At 39.6% G+C, this 12,425-nt stretch overlaps 1 protein-coding gene across 5 annotated transcripts in view; it reads right to left on the bottom strand.

Annotated features, from left to right (window-relative positions):
- The window catches only part of NAV3 (neuron navigator 3), a 1,326,128-nt gene that overhangs the window by 1,137,011 nt on the left and 176,692 nt on the right, over window positions 1-12,425 (bottom strand). The gene's annotated exons all lie outside the window — the stretch shown is intronic.

Below are 12,425 nucleotides of genomic sequence, written 5' to 3'. Positions count from 1 at the left end.
TTAGCTCACTATCTTTCACAGAGAAGATCCGTTCTCATTCATAAGCCATCCCAGATGGAGCCTGTAAAGGTAGTTTGACCTGTGCTCTGAGGATCACATACCATCTGCTACGGACCGAAACCTGAGTTTTTAAAGTTAATCCAGTAATAAGCTACATTGGATAAAAGGATTCAAATACAATTACACTCTGGTCACTTCAAGGCAAATACATACTGGAAACACACCATAGGCCTTACATAACAAACACACTGCTGATGTAAATGTAATGTGAAATCAATACGCACGTGAGCCAGAGACGTTTCTAGGGGGGTGCTGAGAGAGCTATAGCCCCGGGTATTTTGGTTGTAGCCCTGGATAGAAGCTCAGGGGCTACAACCAAAAGACTAGCTAGCCCGAATCCAGACAGTCCAGACATTAGCTCAGCCCTACATCGGCTCCAGACATAGCAACACTGCAGCCACACAAAGCTGATTAGAAAAACAAAATGGCATCAGCACCCCAGATGTTTGCCAGTCCCACATTCAGGAGTGTGCATTCCCAGGAACGGTCCGTGTCTTCAGTAGGGAACTTACATCGCTCAGGCCCGGCAGGCTCAGGCTGGTGGGTCTTAACCGGCTGTGAACGCCCCAGAATGTGGGACGTAATGATAGATTCTCCATGTTATGGGAATGACAGTAATCAAACTGTGCTTCCCTATTCTTGCCTTGGAATGTATTATGGTAAATGTCACTAGACAAAGCATTCTGGGCCACATTGAGCTGTGGAAGCTTTAGAAAGGGTGACTGAACAAGTCAATGATCACTACTTTGAAGTGATGGTGAGATAGCTAAGTGAGTTTAGTGCTGTGTATTACATCTGTGTTCAACCTGCTGGGAACTATTTTGATCCCTACAATCGTTTATTCTGCCCTTCCTCCTTCTCGGGTACATAAAGAATAATTTGGGTAAAAGTAACACCAACTGTTACAGCGCTCAAACGGATTTAGGGAGAGGTATGAGTTTCTATATGAAACATGTTATTAAAAAAGTTTCTTCTAATACAAAATATTCCAGAATTAATTAAATGAAGACTTGGAAAGCAATTTCCTCGGTTATTGTTACAATAGAAAGCAATGAATACGTTTTCTGTCTCTGTATTACTCCTGTACAGTGGAGCGCTCATACAGAATCCACTGCCACCTTTTCATATTTGAGAATTAAAATACAGCACTGCTTGGGCTTTTGAACCATCCCTAGAAGGTTTAGTGTTTCAAAGTAGGCAGGGAGGCCGATAATGCTTACAGCAGGCGTGCGGCATTGACCCAGACTCGTAGAGCAGCGTCTCAGAGTGCAGTAAAACTGAGCTGTGGGGATTCTATAACGAGGTTATAAAATGTGATATGAATACTGCTAAAGGCAGCCTTTAAAGTTTCAAATGCATTGTGCAGGCTTATGATGAGCTTCATAGTTTCCATAAGACTATTTAATTTTTACAGACACAACTGTCATGGATAAAGTTCAGCAGACGGGCCCAGCGACCAACACCCGAGACACTATTCGGTTACCAGAGGCCGGTCGCACGGCGTTTCCTTTCTGTCTAGCGCCTAATGGCGCATAATGGGCCCATGCAGACGGAAAGCGCTCCCTCCCATGAGTAATATTTCATTAGGGATGTTCATCAGCTCACCACCTCCGCTGGACATGGATTTCCTGCTTATTGGTCCCACCCGCCATGTGTGCGTCTTCTTGGCCTTCTTGGCCATGCTCATGGCATTTGTCAATTGTGCTTCCCTGGAGAGTGCGTGCGTCATAGGGGGCGTGATCCTTTAAGAAAACATTGCAAATATGTGCTCTTTAGGAGCAGGGCTCAAGACGAGGGTACTCCCAGCTAAAATGAGAAACATTGAATGTCCTCTTTGAATTTATGAATTAAAGCCGACCTCAGGATCGATCCACAGTCATCAGTTTTGCAGGCAGGACACTTCACCACTGCAAGATGTAACTTGACAAAAAATAACAAACAACTAAAGGTGAAATGTCCCATTTCGGTACTGCAAGTTCCAGGGAAAAATTTGTATTGCTTCTTGGAGTTTAAAACATACACACATTTTATTGTTTGCTTGAAAGTTTTCAAAAATACTATTAGAAGAAAATATCATCTCTTGGTTTTGTGTGTGTTGATTTTATGAAAGACACACGCCATTCTTCCTGTGCAATTTGTGTAGTTATGCAAAGCCAATTTAATGAAATGTTCATATTCCACCTTGATATGCTAATTTCTGGTGACGTCATGTCCAATTGCTTTTGTTGAGGAGACCCCACTTTAATTTTTAGGACTTGAACCCTGTTTAGGATCATGTGCCGACCGGTTCCCACAGCTAATGTGACCAGATACTATGGGTAACAGGTCAAACTCCTATAATACATTTAGAACTTTAATTCTGGAATGCCTCACTTTTTATTGATATACCTGCACAGACCTTTCATTACTTAGGAAATATAGGGCATTCATCATGCATGTCATTATAATGTACATCCTCTCTGCATTGTTTGTGTCTGTGTAAGTGTTGCTAATGTGAGCAGGTGGCGCCTAGACACTATAGACAAATAGGTGTTCTCTAGTCCCTACTGTTAATGTGAGTTACTTTCTGCTCACCGCAGATTGAGAGACGACAGCCAAGCAGAGAGCACAGCATGAATAGGGAAAGGCAGGCATCACGGCAAAGGGCTTCCTGTAAACAGATGCACTAGGCCTCAACCTTAAAGCAGGAAGCGTATGTGTTGGAGGTGTATGCGTGTTGTGTGTGTATGCATGCAGTGTATATTTGTAGTGGCATGGTGTGTGCGTGAGCATGTGTGCACAGGTGTTTTGTCACCCACATGTCTAATCTAAAGATCTGGAAAACAGGACGTTTATGCAAAGGCCCTGCAGCTTCCTTTGCACTTGTAAAGCGAGATTGACCAACCCTGAGGGAAAGCTACACCATCTGCTGTTATGGGTGATCGACACAACTAGTGTGCACTAGCCACATCCGAGACAGGGTTCATCTACTCTGAGTTTGTTGCGTACACCTTCCAGTGGAAGCCATTACAAACAAATTTTGCTTTCTAAATGTTGTCTTCGTCTGCCTCTCCTCTGTCTTCTCAGACCTGGGATAAGCAGGGTAGCTCAATTCTTGTGCCTTACTGGGCCTCTGAAGCTGAAAGGTGGGTGAGGGTGGCAGAACACCAGGGATTTGGTTGTACTTTTAAGGAGAGAGACCTGCTTGAGGAGGATGCAGAGGGTGGCTGGATGGCAAGTATTTGGGGTTCGTTTTTTGGGGTGGTGGGAAGGAGCAATGACCTACATGAGGGAGATTGTGTGTGTGACAGGAGAGCAGGCCACTGTTTTCCTTTTTGATCAGGGCAGGAGACGCCATACAAATGCAAGAGGTGAGGGAGGTGTGACACATTGCGGGATTCAGCCACTTCTCCCAAGGGGGAAGCCTTTTCCTGTGAGGCCAGGGTAGGGTAGAGGCAAATGGGAGTTCACTCGAGAGACGCCCCCGTTGGGGACAAGGACTCCTGTTGCAAAGAGGAGCTCCCTCAATTATTTACCCACAGCTCACCAATAACAACCAAAGTACAAAGAAACCAAGAAGAACAAGCTACTGTTTATAATATAAAACCATTGGTTCACTATGGAGAGACATTCTGTTAATACTGAGAACAGGAAGAATGCTTGAGTTATACAGATCACTTGAGCAACAGAGAGAAAGGACTATGAGGCACCTCTGGGGATGGCCCAGCTACACATCATAAAGAGAGAAGGAGGAGTGCTAGAAGCAAGGGAAGCCCAGAAGTTTGAATCCAGCATTGCTGAGAAAGCTGAGAGAAGCCACAGAGTGCAGCATACAGACCTGGAAGACAGCTGGGGAAAAGGGAACCACTAGGAAGAAACCGAGCAGTGAGTGGTGGCTAGTCTGGTAATGACACCAAGAGCGCAGACTCTCCTGCATCGTGGAACAGAGGGAATGAGTGAACAGAAGGGAAGACCAAAGCCAAACTGACAGCCCAAGAAGAGTTTACTATACTTCAGACAGGCCCAGTGACACTAACCACAAAGAGAAGAGTTAACAGGGACTGCAGGAGACACAGAAGGGACTACAACTATAATGAGTATATGTATCATTCTCGTAACAGTGAGAGTGAAGAGTGGAATTCAAGAATAATACTGGTTGGGCCACAAAGTAATGAGCATATGAATCATACTTGCCTCAGTAAAAATGAAGAGTACACATCAATTGATAATCTTTACTGGCCCAACCACACAGATCCCAGTAACAGTGAGGAGTGGTACTCAAGTGTGAATCTTTACTGGAACAACTCTACAAGTCCCAGTAATAGATAAGAGTGGAAACTAGGTGACACATCTTGTGAAAGTGTTATTAACATGCCCAGCCAGGGAAAAGAGTTGACATTGTGTCAAGAAAGAGAAATAAATGTATTCAATCAGGAGAGAGAGAAGAAATACCAGAAGGGAAAAACAAGGCATCAAAGACACATTTGAACATTTGAAGAATCCTATTTCTGAACTGTACAAACTGATAACAGTAGTTGCCAAGAACTACCTGTGAATCAACTGCTAAAGTGAGATTGCTGAGAAGGAGGCATTCCCCTATGATTTGGTACATTTTGACTAGTGGTAGGGACAGAGTAGACTAGAGTTGGACAGAAGACAGTGCTTAGTTTTGGACTTACTGGACTGACAAGCCCCTTAGTTATTTTGTGTTAAGTAGTGAAAACCAATCGTTTAGGGATAGTTAGGAAGTTCCAACTTTTCCTTTTATATAATAAACAATTTTTATTGTAAGAAACTCCCTGTCTTTCTTCTGACCAGCCACAGTGGGTAAGAGGACAGGTATTGGGGGGCATATACACAACACGAAATTGTATATGTTTAACTCTAAAGAACAGGGATATATTCCACTTCAGGGCTTGTTTTGACATCATAGACAATTCAAGCGTTGCTCTCTGACTGTGTAATGTCACATGGAAATCCTTCATAGAGCATATCCCAATTGTTATCTTTCATGCATCTATAATTGTGTGTGTTCTTGTGGAACTAAAGTCAAGGACTTTATATAAAAATATGGCATCAGAAGGGTCATGAAGTAACCCATAATAGAATATGTTACTCAAGAACAGGGGTACAAACCTTCTTATGTGAGTAGAGGACAACTCTGTAGCCATCATCAACACCTCAATTCAATAACATAAAAGAAACAATCTATGTAAACATAGTGGAGTCCTGCCTAACTCCATTTGTTTCCACATACAAGGACATCAGCATCTTTCCTCAAAAGCGTTCTATTTCTTATCATAGGAACCTCCTCGTAAATGAGCTTGTTGTTTACGGACTATATAGCGCACACATAGCTTTTCTGCACTCTCCATAAGCATCACTTGTCCTTTAAAGATGTCTCCACCCCAGTGAGGGGTGGAACAATATCCAAGTTGCATACTACAAGGCAAATTTAGATTTCTAGCAGGGTAACATTTTTTGAAGCACATTTTAAAAGTGTGATCTTATTTTATGGAAAACCAAGCAAAATTGAAGTTTTGATACCCTTTATTGAATTTAAGGTATGAACTGAGAGCGCAACAAAGAGGGAGAAAACACATCAAATTGGAAATAACTGTAAATACAGTCTCTTTCTGTGATAAAGGTATTTTTGAGCCATTTCTCAAATTTAATCATTTCTCACTTTCCTCAAGCTATTGTAGCGGTCTTTGGCTGATGATGGAACTTGTAAAACATTTCCAAAGAGACAAAGGGGGTCATTACGAGTTTGGAGGTAGCCATGGTGCTATTAGCTATTATTAGCTATTAGCACCATGGCTGCCTCCAAACCTGGGTCCGGGTCCGGTCTGGCTGAATGGGGACTTTCCGGGTCATTCCGATCTTGGAGGACCCGGTAAGTCCCCATTCAGTAAACCATTCCCCATTCCCATTTGAGCCCGCATGGGGCTCAATGGGAATGGGGAAGGTGCTAATTACGGGCCCGCAAATAGCGGGCCTGTTATTAGCACCCTGGTCCCTTAGCGGGACCCACAAAGGACGGGTGGTCAGACCACATGTCCTTTGCGGGTCCCGCTAAGGGACCTCGGAATAGGGCGGTAAGGGTTTACCGGCACCGGCATCCTTACCAGTGCCGGTAAACCCTTACCGCCCAACTCAGAAGGAGGCTCAAACACTCTATGTGAAGTCATCAAAATGAATGAACTACATCTTCACGGCACAAATCTTAACCACATCACTGCCATTTGGCTGTTAGTACATTTACATACTAAATATAAGGAATTGGGGGGTGCTATGAGCTCCCTTTGGGTGAAATTGTTCAAAGAATTCCCAGTACTCAAAGGTTTAATATGTATTTACTTAGATTGGCACCTGTAATGCCTTTAATCCAGAATATATTTCGGTTTCAGGATCTGTTTCATGCAAAAGCATCCCCTGATCTAACATCATCCACCAAAGCACTCTTACTCCAGAATGATGGCAAAGAAACATGCTGTTTTTAATAAGGATATTCTGTTTTAGGAAATTAATAAATCAAAAATATTTAACCATAGTGCCCTAACTTAGAAAGCTGAGGCAATCACTAACAACATTCCAAACAAATACCGGCAGCTTGTCTACAGAAAAGAAACACAACCTACCTGCAATTAGCTTACTAATGTTTTAGAATCACGATGGACACAAACATTCATTCATATAAAAGCAAGCCCAGATAACTATTTTAGATCAACATTTGCAATTCTTTCCAGCATGAACGTTCAAAGTATCACTGCTTGTCTGCATTACAAAGAAAGCACAACAAATTGACCTGTCATTTTTTCACAGAATAGTAAAATACATTTTATGGGTCATTCATTGATTATATAAATTGTCATTTTCTTGGGAACAAAATAGAGAAATACCTTCCTTCATATTCCACTTTGAGGTCAAAACTCTGTTCAGGTTTTCTCTTTATGTAAACTATTATTTTCACGGGTCAAGATATCTATACGTTGCATCAAATCTCTGAATTATATTGTGTACCACATCACAAATCATGATATGAAGTGCCCTGTGAAAATGCAGAGATTATTTAATATTTGGCTATTGTCAGATAATAACATGCCCTGCAAAATCAAAGCTTGTAGGGTGATTTATTTTAACTACACCTCCACAAAGATGGCATAGTTTGTAAAGGAGCCCCCCTCCCCCAAGAGAATTTCAATTGCTATTCGGGGTGTAACTAGTTATTGGGACATGTCTAAATGCACAGAGGTTATCCTACTTTCTGTTGGTCTTTTAAGGTACCAAGTAGGGACATCAACAGCTCAAGGCAGATATGACAAATAATATCCATGACCAGTCTGTAGCTGGTTTTCAGAAATGTTCTCTGCCAATCTGGTTCTGTCTTGGGAATGGACTCTGCATTAGCCTCCCTCTGGAAAAGGCCTTCCTAAGGAGGATTTTCATCAGGTGGAATCCCAATTAGCATCACTCCCGCTGGGCAAGCTTCCTTCTCCTGCAAGCTTCTCCAAGAATTCTAAATGTCTGTGTATTTGGCTTTACAAACTTGATAAACTCCACCCATGCAGCATTGTTTGATGGAACATTTTATCATTGAATGGAGCCTATGCTAAGTTCTCTTCAGATAATGACATTCTCAATGATCTCACTGTTGTTGTGATTGGTGCAATACATTTGTCCATGTGATGAGGGGGGTACTTTTCACCTCCCATCGAGAATTATGATCCAAATGTACTAAAATCTATTTTTCTTTCATCATTTCTTGAATGGACCTACACTAATATTGAGGCCCATATATTCAAATTGCAAGAAAAGTCCCAATTCTTGGACATCTTTCATGTATTGAAATGTGTAAATGTATTCATTTGTATAGTGAATGTATTTGGATTACAAATGTATCCTGCGGTGTGCTTTACTGAATTGAAATCCTTTTTTTCAGTTTGTAAATCAAAATGCTCAAAACTCTTACCCAATAGCATGATTTAATTTTGGTGCCCTCCGAAAGAATCCATTTACTTCATTTTTCACCCCAAGCCATGAAGCAGAAATACAATAAATTATTTCATTTAGCTCTGCCTGAGGTAAATGTTGGGTGATATACGTGAAGATCTGGTCTTTTGAAGCATTATTTTACTAAGGGAGCAGTCTGATAACATTTTGTTAGTGATTAATGGTGTGTTGGTTTTTACCACAAAGCTGACCTGTGCACTGTTTGTCTTGCAAGCTGATCTCTGAATACGCACATGCCAGATTTATAATATTCCAGCTGCATTGATCATGGAATTGATATATATGCAAAACACAATGCTAATGTAGTACTTCTCACTTAAGATTTAAACATGTATGTCTTATCTACAAATGTAATTCAATCAGCATAATATATATACTGCATCTACTTGTCATTTTCTCACAAATATTTAAATGCACTTTATGGGACATTCATGTAACATGGCTGCAAAAACACTGTTTGTTTCAGACATTTGTTGAGAAAGACTTCATTTTGTGACATTATAACATTATGAGGGATGGACAAATGTATCTTGTTTAGTGAGATATGTTCATGATTTATATTACTTAACAGACGTGCATGGCTCCAGAGGCTAAGGTGTATTCATGTATACAAACAAAGATGTGGGCAGTCTAGATATGTTCAGACTGCACTTATGAAATCAACTTCAACTTCCATTGACACAAACTAAAGGACGTTTATCTCAACTGATGCAGTTTCAGGCACAAACATGCAATATCATGCTACACACCAAGATCTCTATGGCACAAACACCATAGACTGGTACTGCAATAATATGTTTACCATCCTTGATAATTCACTATTATCCATTGACTAACAAACATTCTACGAATGTGTTACTTTTTAACTCTGTGCATTTGAGTTGGAGGTTGTGGCAAATTTCACAACTCCACAGCTCATTTTAATAATAATACAGAACACCTGTATTGTATGCTCCCTAATAGTTATTAGTGCCAATTGAAATGGTTGGTGAAGTCATGTGACATTAGGCTGCACCAAAAACCTTCTCCTTTAGTGCATTCTTTACAACCTTTGATAACTCACAACATACTGAAAAAAAACATTTGTATACAGAAGATATAACCCATAAAACAACAATGTATCACCTTCTCTATCACAACACAGGTGAGCAGTTTGAAATCAGACTGTGCGACTTTCTTAGCACCCTAAGCATGAAGCATAAGAAAAACTGAAACATAGTATCCCCTAATAACATTTTGATGTGAATGCGGTAAATAAAATGTCAATGTGTCATGAATGGAAAGTCACACTATATCATGTTACAATATACACATGTTTTGGTTATTTTGTGCCAAATTGCCCTGCAGGTTATGAAACAAAGTATGCCTGAATGTGCCTTCTACATAAGTCTGCACGTCAGGTAGAATTGGCATTCCCAAATGAAGTATTATCCTAGTGTGTCTCAGTTCAGTCAATAGGTTGTATATGAACCAGTTTAATATTAATATAAGTGTATACACTTCGGGAGGGGTCTCCCAATTCATGGCCAGAGGAGAAGACAAAACTATAGACGCTGGGCAAGGGTCATTATCCCCAAGAAATAATGACCCATCCCAAGCTCTCAGGTAAGGCTATTAGCACATAGTCCTACTAGCATTACATGTTTTGGAGATGTGGAGGTGAACTAAAACATGTTAGTTTAATAATGAGCAAAGTACATAAATATAGTAATACATTAAATCCGGTTTCATTTTGTGATATTTAAAATAAGGATGTTGTATTTTGAAGGCACGCATTTTAATTGTAAACTTGGTTGAACTGGTACAGTTTTGGCATGATTCTTCCTTAAGTGCAATGTTAAAGCAACTGTTTTCCTTGACAAAAATGAACGCATTGTCCCCTGCTGTAGATTTTACTTTGTTGTGTTAAATTAGGTTGGCATCACTTATTGGCAGAAATCTTGCTGGGAATGTCATTGTTGTTTCTTGTATGCACAGCAATGCTTTTCGTGGTTTTCCTGTGTTGCCTCTGTACCCAGAATGATTGGAATATAGTCAATAACATTAGCTATTGACTTAATTTTAAACCTAATGATTGACTGAGAGGAGGTCAATTAATACTTCCAAGAGCTGATTACACATGTTTATACATGACATGCAAAACAGGCATGAAAGTTTGCACATTGATCATCTATAACAGAGTTCAGAAGAAAGGTACACATAAAGCTAGGAAGTATGAAAACAACATAGGCAAATGATCAGGTGCTAACAACTGTAAAAACAAAATATGAATCAATATTTCAATAATGTCACACTACTCAAATTGACTCCAGTGTCGTGTTCCAGTGGACTGATTTCTTGAGCAACATAATTTGAACTTGTGACAGCCATCTTGAATTGTGTATAAGTCAATTAGGTACTGCTATATTTTATTAATATGTAGGTAAATGCACCATTGCACAGATACATTTAAAACTGTGGGGCATCTGGTTTATGGAAATATTTATCTGAAGAAAATCAAGTGTTGTGTCAGACAATCAGTGGACTAAGTTTTGAGCACAGAGTATGTTATAACTCATGACATAAAGCAAATGCTGTCAGTGTATTTTTATAGACAAGAGTACTAATAACTAATCTTAAAAGCCAGCTTGAGAGACATTGTCATCTGCCATGTATTGAGATACGGACATGAAGAGAACATAGCATTGTAGATTGTCATGTACTGGTCAAATCGGGGCATTAGGCCTAATTTATTATATAATATTGGAAAAGCTTTGATGCAATGCAAATGGGAGATTTGTAACATAAAATCAAACATATTTAAGGAATAAAGCTATGCGAATTAAGTGATTGCTGCTGAGTTGTACTTTGTGTGCTTTTTGCTTATGTTTCAATTCCAGCAGGAATTACACATCAATTGATGCTACTGAAGTTGATAAAACGCGCACCAATTTTTGTAAGCTAATTCAAATCAAATCACTTTGATAATAGGTGCTAATTAAAAAAATACATTTTAAAAGTCCCTCAGTAAAGCTGTAAACTAACTACCGAACAGAAATTAATGCTCGAAAGTGCTGTCATGCTGAACCCCTATGTCATTATTTCACTAGTTTGGATATGATTCTTACTTGTGCACAATATCAGTTACAGCTTCACTGGGACTTTGGTGACTGGCAATACCATGAAGCAATACGTATGTTCTTGGACATACAGTTATCTTAGTACATTATGTGTTATGAAGGTATCCAATAAAACTAAACAAAAAACAATGATGCAAAGAAATGGCCATTCACTAGAGAGCTGAAAGGAATTAATGTTAACACTATGAATTAGCAGAGCAACAGGAAAAAAGAAAGCATGAAAACAAAAGAGAACAGGGAAAAATGAAGACAGCATAACAACGTTGTACATTCTGTGTGATGAAAGACTGAATTAACAGTAAGCAGCAATAATACAGAAAAATTGCCATAGTCCACTGAGAACAAACAAATGAAGGTTAACACTAAAAATGAGCAAAGCGACAGGAATAATACAATAAAAATACTGGCAGAAAAAAACAGACAAGAAAAAGCGCAAGAGAACATTTAAGTATGTCACTTAAATAGTACAATTGTATATTATATTATTATTTTCTTTATTGTGATTTTGTTAAATCAAGAACTTTACACAAATCAATCACTTTACATACAGTAAGTAATTAATTCTAATGAGAAATCAATCAATATCCACAAATAGCACAATTGTACAAAACAATAACACATACAATTATTGCACATTAATGAGAGAATACAATTTGGTGCAGGAACATGATTAGAAACTAAAGAGATTTTGAGGGGGTAGTAAGTAAGATTTAAATGTGTGAAAAATTAAGGAGAGTGGGGTGGAGAGGAAGAATTGGTAATATTTTAGTAGCAAGTAACGAAAAAGTAGCAAAGTGTGGTTTAGTTCATGGTAAAAAGGAGCAGAAAGTAGTACATAGAATGACCTATAGAGTGGGTGGACAGTGGAGTAAGGGCTAGGAAAGGAAGACCTATATGATGGGTTTCATGACAAAGCTGTTACCAAAGTTGTATATAAGATGGGAAAGGATGCCCACACAGAGGCACAAGTGGTGGAGAGATTATACAATGAGGTGGGATCTGAAAGAGGTGGCAGATCGAGTTGACTATGGACTGAAAGGCAGAGATGAGAAGACCATGGAGGAAAGAAGAACAGAAATCCAACCAAGAGAAAAACAAACTGGGAATGGAAGTTAAGCTGCATGGAAAGTTATAAAAGGGTGCATGTTCCCGACTGTGAAACATTTGACAATTACTCCTAGGTTGTGACCTAAGTAGGACAGAAGCAGAGGAGAAAGAGGAAAACATATAAAGGGGGGTTGGAGGGTATAAGAA

The sequence above is a fragment of the Ambystoma mexicanum genome, chromosome 12 (assembly GCF_040938575.1).
Source record: "Ambystoma mexicanum isolate Mex_15411 chromosome 12, UKY_AmexF1_1, whole genome shotgun sequence".
NCBI classification, from domain to species: domain Eukaryota; kingdom Metazoa; phylum Chordata; class Amphibia; order Caudata; family Ambystomatidae; genus Ambystoma; species Ambystoma mexicanum.
The sequence above is the reverse complement of the archived record's forward strand: the minus strand, read 5'-3'. Positions and strand labels throughout refer to the sequence as shown.